The following is a 16,973-nucleotide window of genomic DNA, read 5'->3' on the forward strand; positions in this document are numbered from 1 at the left end:
CAAACATGCCTACATATTATAATTTCTGCCATGCTCTGTTTTCTGCTAAGTCTGAAACCTGATAACGAAACTTGCTATGTTTATATGCTTGCCATCATATCTTCTAGTCCTTTTTGGCTTATGGTCAGTAAGGGACTTTTGTCATATGCTTTTAGTGGAATACTTCCATGCCTTTTTTTGCCATGTTAAGTTCCTATAGCATGTTGATTTCATGCTCTGAACATTGCTACCTGATGCTGTTTTCTGCCACGTCCAGTTTTTCACCAAGTCTGTGAACCTGTTATCTTTTGCACTTTTGCCATGCTTGTTTGAGCTTGATATGTTGTGAACTAGCCATAGCTCAGTGTTCATCTTTTGTCAAGCGTCTCCTGTAGATTACTTTCATATGCTTTGTTGCTATGTTGGAGTGCTGTAGCATTGTTGTTTGTTGCATTTTAAGTGCTATCATGCTGTTAATCGCAGATTCGTGTCATTCTTGTTTTGCTTGCCATTTGCAAATCGTGCATCCGTTTCCGGTGATCTTTATATCGATTTCGACTGAAATCATCTCATCTTTCCAGTGGCATGCTTGGTTTGCCAAGTTACTTCCTTGTTCATCATTTTCCTTCCGGAGCACGCATATGCATCGCATATCATATCTTGCATATCATACATGTTTTGCATCATGTTGCTTGTGCATTTCTCGTGGTTGATTGTGGTTCTGTTTGTTTGTGTTCTTGTCTTGGGTAGAGCCGGGAGACGAGTTCGTGAACGAGGAACCTGTTGAGTACGCTTACGAGGATCAAGCTTTCGACAACTCTGAGAACCTTGCAGGCAAGATGACCACCCCTCGAAATCACTTCTATCTTTGCTATGCTAGTTGTTCGCTCTATTGCCATGCTGCGCTACCTATCACTTGCTATATCATGTCTCCCATTTTGCCATGTCAGCCTCTAACCATCCTTTCCTAGCAAACCGTTGTTTGGCTATGTTACCGCTTTTGCTCAGCCCCTCTTATAGCGTTGCTAGTTGCAGGTGAAGTTGAAGTTTGTTCCATGTCGGAACATGGATATGTTGGGATATCACAATATCTCTTATTTAATTAATGCATCTATATATTTGGTAAAGGGTGGAAGGCTCGGCCTTATGCCTGGTGTTTTGTTCCACTCTTGCCGCCCTAGTATCTGTTATACCGGTATTATGTTCCTTGAGTTTGCGTTCCTTACGCGGTCGGGTGATTTATGGGACCCCCTTGACAGTTCGCCTTGAATAAAACTCCTCCAGCAAGGCCCAACTTTGGTTTTACCATTTGCCGCCTAAGCCTTTTTCCCCCGGGTTTTCGCGAGCCCGAGGGTCATCTTTATTTAAACCCCCGGGCCAGTGTTCCTCTGAGTGCTGGTCCAAACTAGAGCCACTTGCAGCGCCACCTTGGGGAAACTCGAGGATTGGTTTTAGCTGTACGTAGTGTTCATCCGGTGTGCCCTGAGAACGAGATATGTGCAGCTCCTATCGGGATTTGTCGGCACATTCGGGCGGCTTTGCTGGTCTTGTTTTACCATTGTCGAGATGTCTTGTAAACCGGGATTCCGAGACTGATCGGGTCTTTCCGGGAGAAGGTTTATCCTTCGTTGACCGTGAGAGCTTATGATGGGCTAAGTTGGGACACCCCTGCAGGGTATTATCTTTCGAAAGCCGTGCCCGCGGTTATGAGGCAGATGGGAATTTGTTATTGTCCGGTTGTAGAGAACTTGTCACTTGACCCAATTAAAATACATCAACTGCGTGTGTAGCCGTGATGGTCTCTTCTCAGCGGAGTCCGGGAAGTGAACACGGTCTGTGTTATGTATGTCGTAAGTAGGAGTTCAGGATCACTTCTTGGTCATTGCTAGATGACGACCGTTCCGTTGCTTCTCTTCTCGCTCTCATTTGCGCAAGTTAGCCACCATATATGCTTTTGCCGCAGCAGCTCCACCCCACTACACCTTCCTTTCCTATAAGCTTAAATAGTCTTGATCTCGCGGGTGTGAGATTGCTGAGTCCTCGTGACTAACAGATTCTACCAAAACAGTTGCAGGTGCCGACGATGCCAGTGCAGATGATGGGGTAGATCTCAAGTGGGAGTTCGACGAGGAACGTGGTCGTTACTATGTGTCTTTTCCGGATGATCGGTAGTGGAGCCCAATTGGGACGATCGGGGATCTAGCATTTGGGGCTGTCTTATTTTCATCTGGATCTTGACCGTAGTCGGTCTATATGTTTGTATTTTGGATGATGTATGAATTATATTTATGTATTGTGTGAAGTGGCGATTGTAAGCCAACTCTTTATCCCATTCTTGTTCATTACATGGGATTGTGTGAAGCTGACCCTTCTTGCGACAAAACCACTATGCGGTTATGCCTCTAAGTCATGCCTCGACACGTGGGAGATATAGCCGCATCGTGGGCGTTACATTGCAATACAGGCAAGAACTCTTTCTTGACTGTTCCATTTTGAACTACTTCATAATCTGTACTCATTAAAAAAACTTATCAAGCGTCTTGATCTATCTGTATAGATCTTGATGCTCAATATGTAAGCAGCTTCACCGAGGTCTTTCTTCAAAAAACTCCTTTCAAACACTCCTGTATGCTTTCCAAAAAATTCTACATCATTTCCGATCAATAATATGTCATTCACATATACTTATCAGAAAGGCTGTAGTGCTCCCACTCACTTTCTTGTAAATACAGGCTTCTCCAAAAGTCTGTATAAAACTATATGCTTTGATCACCTTATCAAAGCGTATATTCTAACTCCGAGATGCTTGCACCAGTCCATAGATGGATTGCTGGAGCTTGCACACTTTGTTAGCACCTTTAGGATTGACAAAACCTTGTTGCATCATATACAACTCTTCTTTAAGAAATCCATTAAGGAATGTAGTTTTGACATCCATTTGCCAGATTTCATAAAATGTGGCAATTGCTAACATGATTCGGACAGACTTAAGCATCGCTACGAGTGAGAAAATCTTATCGCAGTCAACACCTTGAACTTGTCGAAAACTTTTTGCGACAATTCGAGCTTTGTAGAGAGTAACACTACTATCAGCATCTGTCTTCCTCTTGAAGATCCATCTATTCTCAATGGCTCGCCGATCATCGGGCAAGTCAATCAAAGTCCATACTTTGTTCTCATACATGGATCCCACCTCAGATTTCATGGCCTCAAGCCATTTTCGCGGAATCTGGGCTCATCATCGCTTCCTCATAGTTTGTACGTTCGTCATGGTCAAGTAACATGACTTCCAGAACAGGATTACCGTACCACTCTGGTGCGGAGCTTACTCTGGTTGACCTACGAGGTCCGGTAGTAACTTGATCTGAAGTTTCATGATCATCATCATTAGCTTCTTCACTAATTGGTGTAGGAATCATTGGAACTATTTTCCGTGATGAACTACTTTCCAGTTTGGGAGAAGGTACAATTACCTCATCAAGTTCTACATTCCTCCCACTCACTTCTTTCGGGAGAAACTTCTTCTCTAGAAAGGATCCATTCTTAGCAACGAATATCTTGCCTTCGGATCTGTGATAGAAGGTGTACCCAACAGTTTCCTTTGGGTATCCTATGAAGACACATTTCTCCGATTTGGGTTCGAGCTTATCAGGTTGAAGCTTTTTCACATAAGCATCGCAGCCCCAAACTTTAAGAACGACAAATTAGGTTTCTTGCCAAACCACAGTTCATACGGTGTCGTCTCAACGGATTTAGATGGTGCCCTATTTAATGTGAATGCAGCTGTCTTTAATGCATAACCCCAAAACGAAATCGGTAAGAGACATCATAGATCGCACCATATCTAATAAAGTACGGTTACGACGTTCGGACACACCATTATGCTGTGGTGTTCCAGGTGGCGTGAGTTGTGAAACTATTCCACATTGTTTTAAATGAAGGCCAAACTCGTAACTCAAATATTCGCCTCTGCGATCAGATCATAGAAACTTTATTTTCTTGTTACGATGATTCTCCACTTCATTATGAAATTCTTCGAACTTTTCAAATGTTTCAGACTTGTGTTTCATTAAGTAGATATACTCATATCTGCTCAAATCATCTGTGAAGGTCAGAAAATAACGATACCCGCCACGAGCCTCACCACTCATCGGACCGCATACACCAGTATGTATTATTTCCAATAAGTCAGTTGCTCGCTCCATTGTTCCGGAGAACGGAGTCTTAGCCATCTTGCCCATGAGGCATGGTTCGCAAGCATCAATTGATTCATAATCAAGTGATTCCAAAAGCCCATCAGCATGGAGTTTCTTCACGCGGTTTACACCAATATGACCTAAACGACAGTGCCTCAAATAAGTTGCACTATCATTTTAACTTTGCATCTTTTGGCTTCAATATTATGAATATGTGTAAGACTACGATCGAGATCCCGTAAACCATTTACATTGGATGTAAGACCATAGAAGGTTTTATTCATGTAAACAGAACAACAATTATTCTCTGACTTAAATGAACAACCGTATCGCAATAAACATGATCCAATCATTTTCATGCTCAACGCAAACACCAAACAACATTTATTTTAGGTTCAACACTAATCCCGAAGGTAAAGGGATTGTGCGATGTGATCTTATCAACCTCGGAATCACTTCCAACACACATCGTCACCTCGCCCTCAACTAGTCTCTGTTCATTTTGTAACTCCTGTTTCAAGTTACTAATCATAGCAACTGAACCAGTATCAAATACCCAGGGGCTACTATGAACACAAGTAAAGTACACATCAATAACATGTATATCATATATACTTTTGTTCACTTTGCCATCCTTCTTATCCGCCAAGTATTTGGGGAAGTTCCGCTTCCAGTGACCATTTCCTTTGCAGTAGAAGCACTCAGTTTCAGGCTTGGGTCTAGCTTTGGGCTTCTTCACTTGAGTGGCAACTTGCTTGCCATTCTCCTTGGAGTTCCCTTTCTTTCCCTTGCCCTTTTACTTGAAACTAGTGGTCTTGTCAACCATCAAAACTTGATGCTTTTTCTTGAGTTCTACCTTCATTGATTTCAGCATCGCGAAGAGCTCGGGGAATCGTTTTCGTCATCCCTTGCATATTATAGTTCATCACGAAGTTCTAGTAACTTGGTGATAGTGACTAGAGAACTTTGTCAATCACTATCCTATCTGGAAGACTAACCCCCACTTGATTCAAGCGATTGTAGTACTCAGACATTCTGAGCACATGCTCACTGGTTGAGCTATTCTCCTCCATCTTGTAGGCAAAGTACTTGTCAGAGGTCTCATACCTCTCGACTCAGGCATGAGTCTGAAATACCAATTCTAGATCTTGGAACATCTCATATGCTCCGTGACATTTCAAAACAGTTTTTAAGTCCCGGTTCTAAGCCGTAAAGCATGGTGCACGAAACTATCAAGTAGTCATCATACCAAGCTTGTCAAACATTCATAACGTCTGCATCTGCTCCTGCAATAGTTCTGTGACCTAGCGGTGCATCAAGGACATAATTCTTCTGTACAACAATGAGGGTAATCCTCAGATCACGGACCTAGTCCGCATCATTGCTACTATCAACTTTCAACTTAGTTTTCTCTAGGAACATACAATAAATAAAACGGGAAGCTATACACGAGCAATTGATCTACAACATAGATATGCAAATTGAAGGAAATATGCCCTAGAGGCAATAATAAAGTTGTTATTTATATTTCCTTATATCATGATAAATGTTTATTATTCATGCTAGAATTGTATTAACCAGAAACTTAGTACATGTGTGAATACATAGACAAAACAGAGTGTCATTAGTATGCCTCTACTTGACTAGCTCGTTAATCAAAGATGGTTAAGTTTCCTAACCATAGACATGAGTTGTCATTTGATGAACGAGATCACATCATTAGAGAATGATGTGATTGACTTGACCCACCCGTTAGCTTAGCACTATGATCGTTTAGTTTATTGCTATTGCTTTCTTCATAACTTATACATGTTCCTATGACTATGAGATTATGCAACTCCCGAATACCGGAGGAACACTTAGTGTGCTATCCAATGTCACAACGTAACTGGGTGATTATAAAGATGCTTTACAGGTGTCTCTGATGGTGTTTGTTGAGTTGGCATAGATCGAGATTAGGATTTGTCACTCCGATTGTCGGAGAGGTATCTCTGGGCCCTCTCGGTAATGCACATCATTATAAGCCTTGCAAGCAATGTGACTAATGAGTTAGTTACGAGATGATGCATTACGGAACGAGTAAAGGGACTTGCCAGTAACGAGATTGAACTAGGTATTGAGATACCGACGATCGAATCTCGGGCAAGTAACATACCGATGACAAAGGGAACAACGTATGTTGTTATGCGGTTTGATCGATAAAGATCTTCGTAGAATATGTAGGAACCAATATGAGCATCCAGGTTCCGCTATTGGTTATTGACCGGAGATGAGTCTCGGTCATGTCTACATAGTTCTCGAACCCATAGGGTTCGCACGCTTAATGTTCGATGACGATCGGTATTATGAGTTTATGTGTTTTGATGTACCGAAGGTTGTTCGGAGTCCCGGATATGATCACGGACATGACGAGGAGTCTCGAAATGGTCGAGATATAAAGATCGATATATTGGAAGGCTATGTTTGGACACCGGAATGGTTCCGGATGAGTTCGGGCATTTTCCGGAGTACCGGGAGGTTACCGGAACCCCCGGGGAGTCAATGGGCCATATTGGGGCTTAGTGCAAGAGAGGAGGAGGCGGCCAAGGTGGGGCGCGCCCCCCAAGCCCAATCCGAATTGGGAGGGGGCCGGCCCCCCTTTCCTTCTCTCCCTCTCCCTCTTCCTTCTTCTCCTACTCCAACTAGGGAAGGGGGGAAACCTACTCCTACTGGGAGTAGGACTCCCCCCCTTGGGCGTGCCATAGAGGGATGGCCCTCCCCTCCTCCACTCCTTTATATACGGGGGAGGGGCCACCCCATAGACACACAAGTTGATTGTTTAGCCGTGTGCGGTGCCCCCTCCACAGATTTCCACCTCGGTCATATCGTTGTAGTGCTTAGGCGAAGCCCTGCGTCGGTAACTTCATCAAAACCGTCATCACGCTGTCGTGCTGACGAAACTCTCCCTCGACCTCAGCTGGATCTAGAGTTCATGGGACATTGACGGTGTCCTGGACTAGGGGGTACTCACCACGTCGTCTCCCGATCAGTTGGATTGGGCCGAGGACCCCCATGGCCGTTTGCTCATGGGCCAGTTCGGACAACCGATGTATACGCGAGGAAGATTCCACAAGACTTGGTGATCAAGATAAGGACTCCTCTCCACCGGCGTATTCGACTAGGACTCTTGTTATCCTAGGCCTTTGGTACATTATATAAGCCGGGGCCAGGCTAGTCAATAGATGATCATGACATTACTCATCATACCTCTAGGGTTTAGACCATAACATATGATCTCGAGGTAGATCAACTCTGTAATCATACACATTGAATACAATCAAAAGTAGCATGTAGGGTATTATCTCTTCAAGAGAGCCCGAAGCTGGGTAAAATCCCGTGTCCATGTTACCATCGATCCTAAGACATGCAGCTTGGGACCCCCTACCCGAGATCTGCCCGTTTTGACACCGATAATGGTGCTTTCATTGAGAGTTCCGCTGTGTGGTCGGCAAAAGGGTCAATGGCTCGCCTGCAGATCAACTGCGACGTCGGCGTCTTCGTCGCCGCCTCGACTGGTCAGCTTGACTTGACCGAGGACTGTGCCCTACCTCCAATTATCATGTTCGAACGAGGGCCTTCATCACCATCAACTCCGATCTCTATCAAGATCATGGAGGAATCATCCATGGAGCTCGAGGGCTCAACGTCAACATTGCGCTCGGGCGACCTTGCTGTTTTTCCGAACAGCGAACTTGTATCCGCTACCACCACCTCTTCGAGCATCGCTTTGACAATTCCTTCGGTGGAATTGTGCGGAATTGAGTCTACAATAACATTGTAAAATTTCATCACGTTCCGATGGAGCAATCTCCGTCGGCCTCCGATATACTGGAGCCCCATCGAATCTGGACGGGAATCTGGACGAGTTTGGAGTGTGGTGTCTAGCATCTAGCTCGGATGTCCTTTGGAAGATCCAACCGTTGATCGGCCGCGGAATTCCTATATCTACCACCCCTCAAAATTTCAGCTCGATTCGACCGTCCAAACTCCGGGAACCTTCCGATTAGTGCATCACTTTTCAGATCTGTATTCTGCGCGAGAACGAATCCGACCCGAGTTCATCCTTTTTATGAACGGGATTTTGGTCATCCTTTTTGAAGGAAGTTTTGTATGGGTTATTGTGTTTTGTTCCCAAACACATCCCACTAATTTTAAAGTCTTTTCCAATATGATCTTCACCATCGCGCCGGTGTCAAACCAGCCCGACAACGTTGCTCCACGGCTGCCGACCTACGCTAGACACGTCGTTGCTTTGTTGAGCTGAGCTCAGCTTCTTCGGATCATTGTCTCGGCAAGCCGAACAAGAGTTCGGCATCGCGAAGGATAAATCATCACCAATATCGCTGCCCCACGGATTACACGGAGCGGGTACACCGGCATTGCCGCACGGTCACTTCATCAAGCCGGCATTGACCACGTCACGAGTTACGGCCTGCATCGGAATGGCTGCACCATTGCTTCTTCAAGCCGATGTCCATCACGCCGAACTACTTCAACACCTCGGCTGACATGGCAGCTGCAACATCTCCTTACCGACCTACTCCGTCACCTCGTCTGGACTGGGGGCTTCGCCATCCCTTCATCAACCTACTCCGGAGGCTTCGGCATCATCTGTCGACCAGCTTCGTCACGTTAGCTGGACCGGGGGCTTTGCCTCAGCGAGCCAACCTTTACCAGGATTGCCATGCCGTCACTTCACCACCCATCAGGCAATGGGTGTGCGGATAGAGTCCCAATTTTGGGAGTCACTTTTCTTCGGACTGCTACAACAAATAAACCAGGTGCTATTAATCCTAGATGTTTGCTTGTTTGGGTTTATTTTTCCCAAGGAATTATTACTCTGGTTTGTTCCATCATTTGTACACAGGTCCATCAAATGGTGGCCGCATTAACAACGGTCGCGTGGTGGTTCGGTCAGTTTCCGTACATAGTTCGGCGAATGCTGCATCTGAAACTCGGACCGACCTGTAAATTCAGGTTTTGCCACGCCTTTACCGCATCACGCCGACGCCCTGCATCAACATTGACTTCGGCGCCAGGCCACATATGTTTAAATAAATTATTTTGTGTAAATTAATTACGCGAGGATTTTTATATATTTATATTATTATTGTTGGCGTGAACTATTTTACATGTGCAGGTAATGGACTTCAACTGCGTCACGTGGTCTCTTCGGCAAGCCAACGCCGTCGTCCTAATTGGCGTAAATCGGCTCGCATGATCACCTTGTTGGTCGAGTTGCCATACCGACGTGTTCGGTTGCCTCGGGGACTTCGGCATCGCCGAGGGAGCTCTACCTCATCGAGTGGTCGGCGCACAGGCCATATTTATTTTATTACTCACTTTGCATAAATTATTTATTATGCAACATTTTTTTAATTTATTATTATTACTATTATCTCCGGTTTGCACTATTTTTTGTGCACACGAAAATGATTCGGGTCGGGCAGTGTTGTCACCTCGGCGTACTGACATACCACGTCACCTCGGCTGGACGGGGGGCTTCGTCAACACTTCATTAACCCACGCCAGGGACTTCGACGTCACTCTGCCGGCCTGCATTGGCCGTGCTATGTCACCACTTCGGAGTGCCGAGCTCTTCGCTCCGCCACCTTGGGACCGGCTTGGGGGATGGAACCTTGTCCCGCATCAAGCTCGGACTGCGTCATCAATACTGAACACATTAACCAGCTAAGTCGCTTTCATGCTCAAAGTTTTAAAATTTTAACTTGTATTCAGTTCGACCATGCTCACATACCTTGTTCGTTAAAAGAAACTCCCCTTACCCATGTTAACTGGGGGCTCTTAAAATTTACATGAGCCGTTCTATAATAATGTGTTTTCTTCTTGGTCGTTGCAAAGTCTTTTTTCTACCGCTCCTTTTTCGACTCGAGTGTATGGTCAATAGCTAGATAGCCTAGCTTCTCTCTAAAGCCGCTCGAGTTTAGTTCACTATACTGGCCTCGGAGAAGCACTCCGCCTTCGGGATAAGGAGCTTGAAGCCGTAGGCTGACCCGCTTGAAGTCTTGAGATCGGATGTGTCATGTTAAAGCTCGACAGAAGCACAATTCTTTTAAAAAAGACCAATTTCCGGATTGGCACCAAAATCTCGGTTTAGTCCGGACGTCAAGCTTTTACATAAGTTTTTGGCTTTTCGAGCCTATGGCACTTTTAAACTATTTGTGTGTTTCTAGCATAAGTCTCGTAGTGCAACGCCAGACACCTTTAGAGATTGTGCAAAAACATTCTCGGATATTGCTATATATGCATCGATTTCGAATTGTGTCTTTGGTCAATAGTTGGGTTGCCCGGCTCCTGTGCTTGCCTCCTACGTTCCGCTTTGTTCGGCTAGGTGTGCAAAGGGAGAACCACTGCGATTGTGCTTCCAGCTCGCATGGTTAAGCACCTCAGTGGAGAAAGCTGAAAACTGACTGTCACAATAAGCGTAAACTGGTCAGCGATCCGATGACTGTGTTAAATGACGGGCTGTTCATAACATTGGCCGAAGTGTTTACGGCTTGACCTCGGCTGTCGCCAAACACTAACCAGGGGCTAGTAGCTGGCCTCCCAACTTTAAGCTCCTATGACTAAGTGAAAGTTATAAAGCCCGCATATCTGATTGCCTCGTTTCCGCTAACACAACCGCCTCAAGGCACCAAGACGTCGGCTAAGGGTTGTCTTGTTATTGCGGAAACACCCTGCATAGTATCTACAAAGGGGTATAAGCTGACGATGGGCCACTTTCAACTGATAAACGATCGCAACGGAGTCAAAATAAACATATCATCAGCATTTGTATTTAATATACGAGGGCTGCCTTCCATAATCATCGTTATAAAGCCATAAATATGCATCAATTTGACTTAAGATTTTGGCCAAGCTGGGTTGCTTGGCTCCTGTGCTTACCCCTACGTTCCCGATTGTTCGGCTAGGCGGTAAAGGAGCACCTCTGTGATTGTTACTACGGGGTCATCCGAGTTAGCACCTCAGACTGGGTGAAGCCTAAAGCTAGCGATCTTAAAGGATATAATTGGTCGGCAACGACGGAAGTGAAAATTTAGGTTCGCTATAGACCACATAGTTCGGGAACTTTCCCCAAACTAAATCCTCAATATTTTCCTCCCACATTGATCGGAGGTGAGATTTCATGATCATGATCAGCATGACAACCCAAAGAAAGGAACCGATAGCGGGACTATTTTCTTTGGAAGATGTTTTTTTTACATTTAATAGCAATATAGCATATCTCTCTGCACACCTTTGTTTATAAAACCATATGGCCGGATTGCCTTGTTTGTCGTAAAACTTTGCCCTTGTAAAGGCTTTATAAAGTAGAACAAACACTCCCCAGCTACTGGCCGAGGAGGTTGAAGCCGATGATCGGTCAACAAAGTTTTGTACAATGCGGATCCGAGCATTAATGATCTAAATTACTTGGATACATAGAATCATTACACATAAAAATTGCGAGTAAAGTCCATTTACTGCAAACCCATCTTTTAAACCCCTTGGGGCCTACCTTGGCAAGCTCGAATTTCGACCAGCTCTAAGCTCCTTTAAGAGATCTTATTCTCTTTTTGAGAAGTTTGTGCTAAACACAACAAATTTTTTCTATCAAACGGATATCGATCCTTAATTCGGCCACCCGTGCCCACATTAAGACTCGGGAGCTACTGGGCTTCGCGCTCATTATTTATAAATATTAAAGGGGCACATCGATCCCCTGATCTGGTGTTGCCACCCGACCAGTGGCTCGGGGGCTACTACATGGCCTATTCAGTGCAGAGAATTCAAAGTGCTCAGTGTTCGGCATGACCGAACTATGGGCAAGCGTGTCTTCGGACAACAATAATTACCGTCTGGGACTTATCCGGCATCAAGCTAGTATATCACGGCGACTTCGCATAACCCTCTCTCAGGGGCCTATCCGCCGATCATTATTTCTAATATATTACACTGCGTTTCTATTCCTACGTATGCTGCCGAGCTAGGAGTTGATCCTCAGGCCGATTTTGCAAATCGACCTGAGTCTCAGGGGCTACTAGGATCAGCAGTTTTATGTTTTCCTTCAGGTGCATCTCGGGTTTTAGACCGACACACACCTTGAGGGCTACTAGATATACATATACTGGCTATATATCTCGGTAGAGAATAAATTGCACCAATCAAAAATATTCACAAAAGTCAGCCCGCGGTCGGGGTGGTGCACCACCTCGGAAGCAGTCCGGCATAAAGCTCGGGCACCAGTGGCTGGCCCCATAGAGGGCATTTCCGGCATTAAGCTCAAATGAATTCGTTCAATCTTTTAAAAGACCGAGGTAGTTTACGATACCTCGGACGCTGACCATCGTTGGAGCTCGGAAGTGGTCCGGCATAAAGCTCGGATTCGAATGGCTCGTTCCATAGAGAACTTTTCAGCGTTAAACTCGGATAACCTCCTTCAAACTTTTTCAAGCCAAGGTGATCTATGACACCTCAGATATAGTCTGGCGTTGGAGCTCGGATATAGTCCGGCGTTGGTGCTCGGCTGGAAAAGATATCTCGAATGCAGTCCGGCGTCGGAGCTCGGATGCAAGAGAACACTGCCACACGGGAACAACTTCAAACCTGAGGTGTGGCGTAAAAAATAACAAGGCATTGATAAAGGCCGAGAACTTAAAGGGGCTCCTCGAATACCCGACGTGTAAACTCTTCGGATTCACTTCGCGATCCTCAGATCGAATATGAGATGATTTGTTGAACCAGTTTTCAAGACCGATGACTGAAGATGAAGAACAGTTCGAAAGAATCGAGGGGCGTCTCCAACTTGAAGACCGGTTCAGGGGGCTACTGACGGTGTCCTGGACTAGGGGGTACTCACCATGTCGTCTCCCGATCAGTTGGATTGGGCCGAGGACCCCCATGGCCGTTTCCTGGACTAGGGGGTACTCACCACGTCTTCTCCCGATCAGTTGGATTGGGCCGAGGACCCCCATGGCCGTTTGCTCATGGGCCAGTTCGGACAACCGATGTATATGCGAGGAAGATTCCACAAGACTTGGTGATCAAGACAAGGACTCCTCTCCACCAGCATATTCGACTAGGACTCTTGTTATCCTAGGCCTCTGGTACATTATATAAGCCGGGGCCAGGCTAGTCAATAGATGATCATGACATTACTCATCATACCTCTAGGGTCTAGACCACAACATATGATCTCGAGGTATATCAACTCTGTAATCATACACATTGAATACAATCAAAAGCAGCATGTAGGGTATTATCTCTTCGAGAGAGCCCGAAGCTAGGTAAAATCCCATGTCCATGTTACCATCGATCCTAAGACACGCAGCTTGGGACCCCCTACCCGAGATCTACCGGTTTTGACACCGACAGACGTCACCGAGCTGAACTTGTGCAGATCGCGGAGGTGCCGTACCTTCGGTGCTAGGATCGGTCGGATCGTGAAGACGTATGGCTACATTAACCACGTTGTCATAACGATTCCGCTTTCGGTCTACGAGGGTACGTGGACAAGACTCTCCCCTCTCGTTGCTATGCATCACCTAGATAGATCTTGCGTGATCGTAGGATTTTTTTTGAAATTACTGCGTTCCCCAACAGTGGCATCCAAGCCAGGTTTATGCGTAGATGTTATATGCACGAGTAGAACACAAAGAGTTGTGGGCGATAATAGTTATACTACTTACCAGCATGTCATACTTTGATTCGGCGGTATTGTTGGATGAAGCGGCTCAGACCGACATTACGCGTACGCTTACGCGAGACTGGTTCTACCGACGTGCTTCGCACATAGGTGGCTAGTGGGTGTCTGTTTCTCCAACTTTAGTTGAATCGAGTGTGACTACGCCCGGTCCTTGTTGAAGGTTAAAACAACAAACTTGATGAAAAATCGTTGTGGTTTTGATGCGTACGTAAGAACGGCTCTTGCTAAGCCCGTAGCAGCCACGTAAAACTTGCAACAACAAAGTAGAGGACGTCTAACTTGTTTTTGCAGGGCATGTTGTGATGTGATATGGTCAAGACGTGATTATATAAATTGTTGTATGAGATGATCATGTTTTGTAACACAGTTATCGGCAACTGGCAAGAGCCATATGGTTGTCGCTTTATTGTATGAAACCCAATCGCCATGTAATTGCTTTACTTTATGACTAAGCGGTAGCGATAGTCGTAGAAGCAATAGTTGGCGAGACGACAACGATACTTCGATGGAGATCAAGGTGTCAAGCCGGTGACGATGGTGATCATGACGGTGCTTTGGAGATGGAGATCAAAGGCACAAGATGATGATGGCCATATCATATCACTTATATTGATTGCATGTGACATTTATCCTTTATGCATCTTATTTTTCTTAGTTCGGCGGTAGCATTATAAGATGATCTCTCACTAAATTTCAAGGTATAAGTGTTCTCCCTGAGTATGCAGCGTTGCGACAGTTTGTCATGCCGAGACACCACGTGATGATCGGGTGTGATAAGCTCTATGTTCACATACAATGGGCGCAAGCCATTTTTGCACATGCAGAATACTCGGGTTAAACTTGACAAGCCTAGCATATGCAGATATGGCCTCGGAACACTGAGACCGAAAGGTCGAGTGTGAATCATATAGTAGATATGATCAACATAGTGATGCTCACCATTGAAAACTACTCCATCTCACGTGATGATCGGACATGGTTTAGTTGATATGGATCACGTGACCACTTAGATGATTAGAGGGATGTCTATCTAAGTGGGAGTTCTTAAGTAATATGATTAATTGAACTTTAATTTATCATGAACTTAGTACCTCATAGTATTTCGCATGTCTATGTTGTTGTAGATAAATGGCCCGTGTTGTTGTTCCGTTGAATTTTAATGCGTTCCTAGAGAAAGCTAAGTTGAAAGATGATAGTAGCAATTACACGGACTGGGTCCGTAACTTGAGGATTATCTTCATTGCTGCACAGAAGAATTACGTCCTGGAAGCACTGCTAAGTGCCAAACCCGCTGCAGGAGCAATGCCAGATGTTATGAACGTCTGGCAGGGCAAAGCTGATGACTACTCGATAGTTCAGTGTGCCATGCTTTACGGCTTAGAACCGGGACTTCAACAACGTTTTGAACGTCATGGAGCATATGAGATGTTCCAGGAGTTGAAGTTAATATTTCAAGCAAATGCCCGGATTGAGAGATATGAAGTCTCCAATAAGTTCTATAGCTACAAAATGGAGGAGAATAGTTCTGTTAGTGAACATATACTCAGAATGTCTGGGTACCACAACCACTTGACTCAACTGGGAGTTAATCTCCTGATGATAGTGTCATTGACAGAGTTCTTCAATCACTACCACCAAGCTACAAAAGCTTCATGATGAACTATAATATGCAAGGGATGGATAAGACAACTCCTGAGCTCTTCGCAATGCTAAAGGTTGCGGAGGTAGAAATCAAGAAGGAGCATCAAGTGTTGATGGTTAACAAGACCACCAGTTTCAAGGAAAAGGGCAAAGGGAAGAAGGGGAACTTCAAGAAGAATGGCAAACAAGTTGCTGCTCAAGTGAAGAAGCCCAAGTCTGGACCTAAGCCTGAGACTGAGTGCTTCTACTGCAAAGGGACTGGTCACTGGAAGCGGAACTGCCCCAAGTATTTGGCGGAGAAGAAGGATGGCAAAGTGAAAGGTATATTTGATATACATGTTATTGATGTGTACTTAACTAATGCTCGCAGTAGCGCCTGGGTATTTGATACCGGTTCTGTTGCTAATATTTGCAACTCGAAACAGGGGCTACGGATTAAGCAAAGATTGGCTAAGGATGAGGTGATGATGCGCGTGGGAAATGGTTCCAAAGTTGATGTGATCGCCATCGGCACGCTACCTCTACATCTACCTTCGGGATTAGTTTTAGACCTAAATAATTGTTATTTGGTGCCAGCGTTGAGCATGAACATTATATCTGGATCTTGTTTGATGCAAGACGATTATTCATTTAAATCAGAGAATAATGGTTGTTCTATTTATATGAGTAATATCTTTTATGGTCATGCACCCTTGATGAGTGGTCTATTTTTACTAAATCTTGATAGTAGTGATACACATGTTCATAGTATCGAAGCCAAAAGATACAAGTTTAACAATGATAGTGCAACTTATTTGTGGCACTGCCGTTTAGGTCATATTGGTGTAAAGCGCATGAAGAAACTCCATGCTGATGGGCTTTTGGAATCACTTGATGCTTGCGAACCATGCCTCATGGGCAAGATGACTAAGACTCCGTTCTCTGGAACAATGGAGCAAGCAATAGACTTGTTGGAAATAATACATACTGATGTATGCGGTCCGATGAGTGTTGATTCTCACGGCAGGTATTGTTATTTTCTGACCTTCACAGATGATTTGAGCAGATATGGGTATATCTACTTGATGAAACATAAGTCTAAAACATTTGAAACGTTCAAAGAATTTCAGAGTGAAGTGGAAAATCATCGTAACAAGAGAATAAAGTTTCTACGATATGATCGTGGAGGAGAATATTTGAGTTACGAGTTTGGTCTTCATTTGAAACAATGCGAAATAGTTTCGCAACTCATGCCACCCGGAACACCACAGCGTAATGGTGTGTCCGAACGTCGTAATCGTACTTTATTAGATATGGTGCGATCTATGATGTCTCTTACTAATTTACCGCTATCATTTTGGGGTTATGCTTTAGAGACGACTGCATTCACGTTAAATAGGGCACCATCTAAATCCGTTGAGACGACACCTTAT

The sequence above is a fragment of the Triticum aestivum genome, chromosome 3D (assembly GCF_018294505.1).
Source record: "Triticum aestivum cultivar Chinese Spring chromosome 3D, IWGSC CS RefSeq v2.1, whole genome shotgun sequence".
NCBI classification, from domain to species: domain Eukaryota; kingdom Viridiplantae; phylum Streptophyta; class Magnoliopsida; order Poales; family Poaceae; genus Triticum; species Triticum aestivum.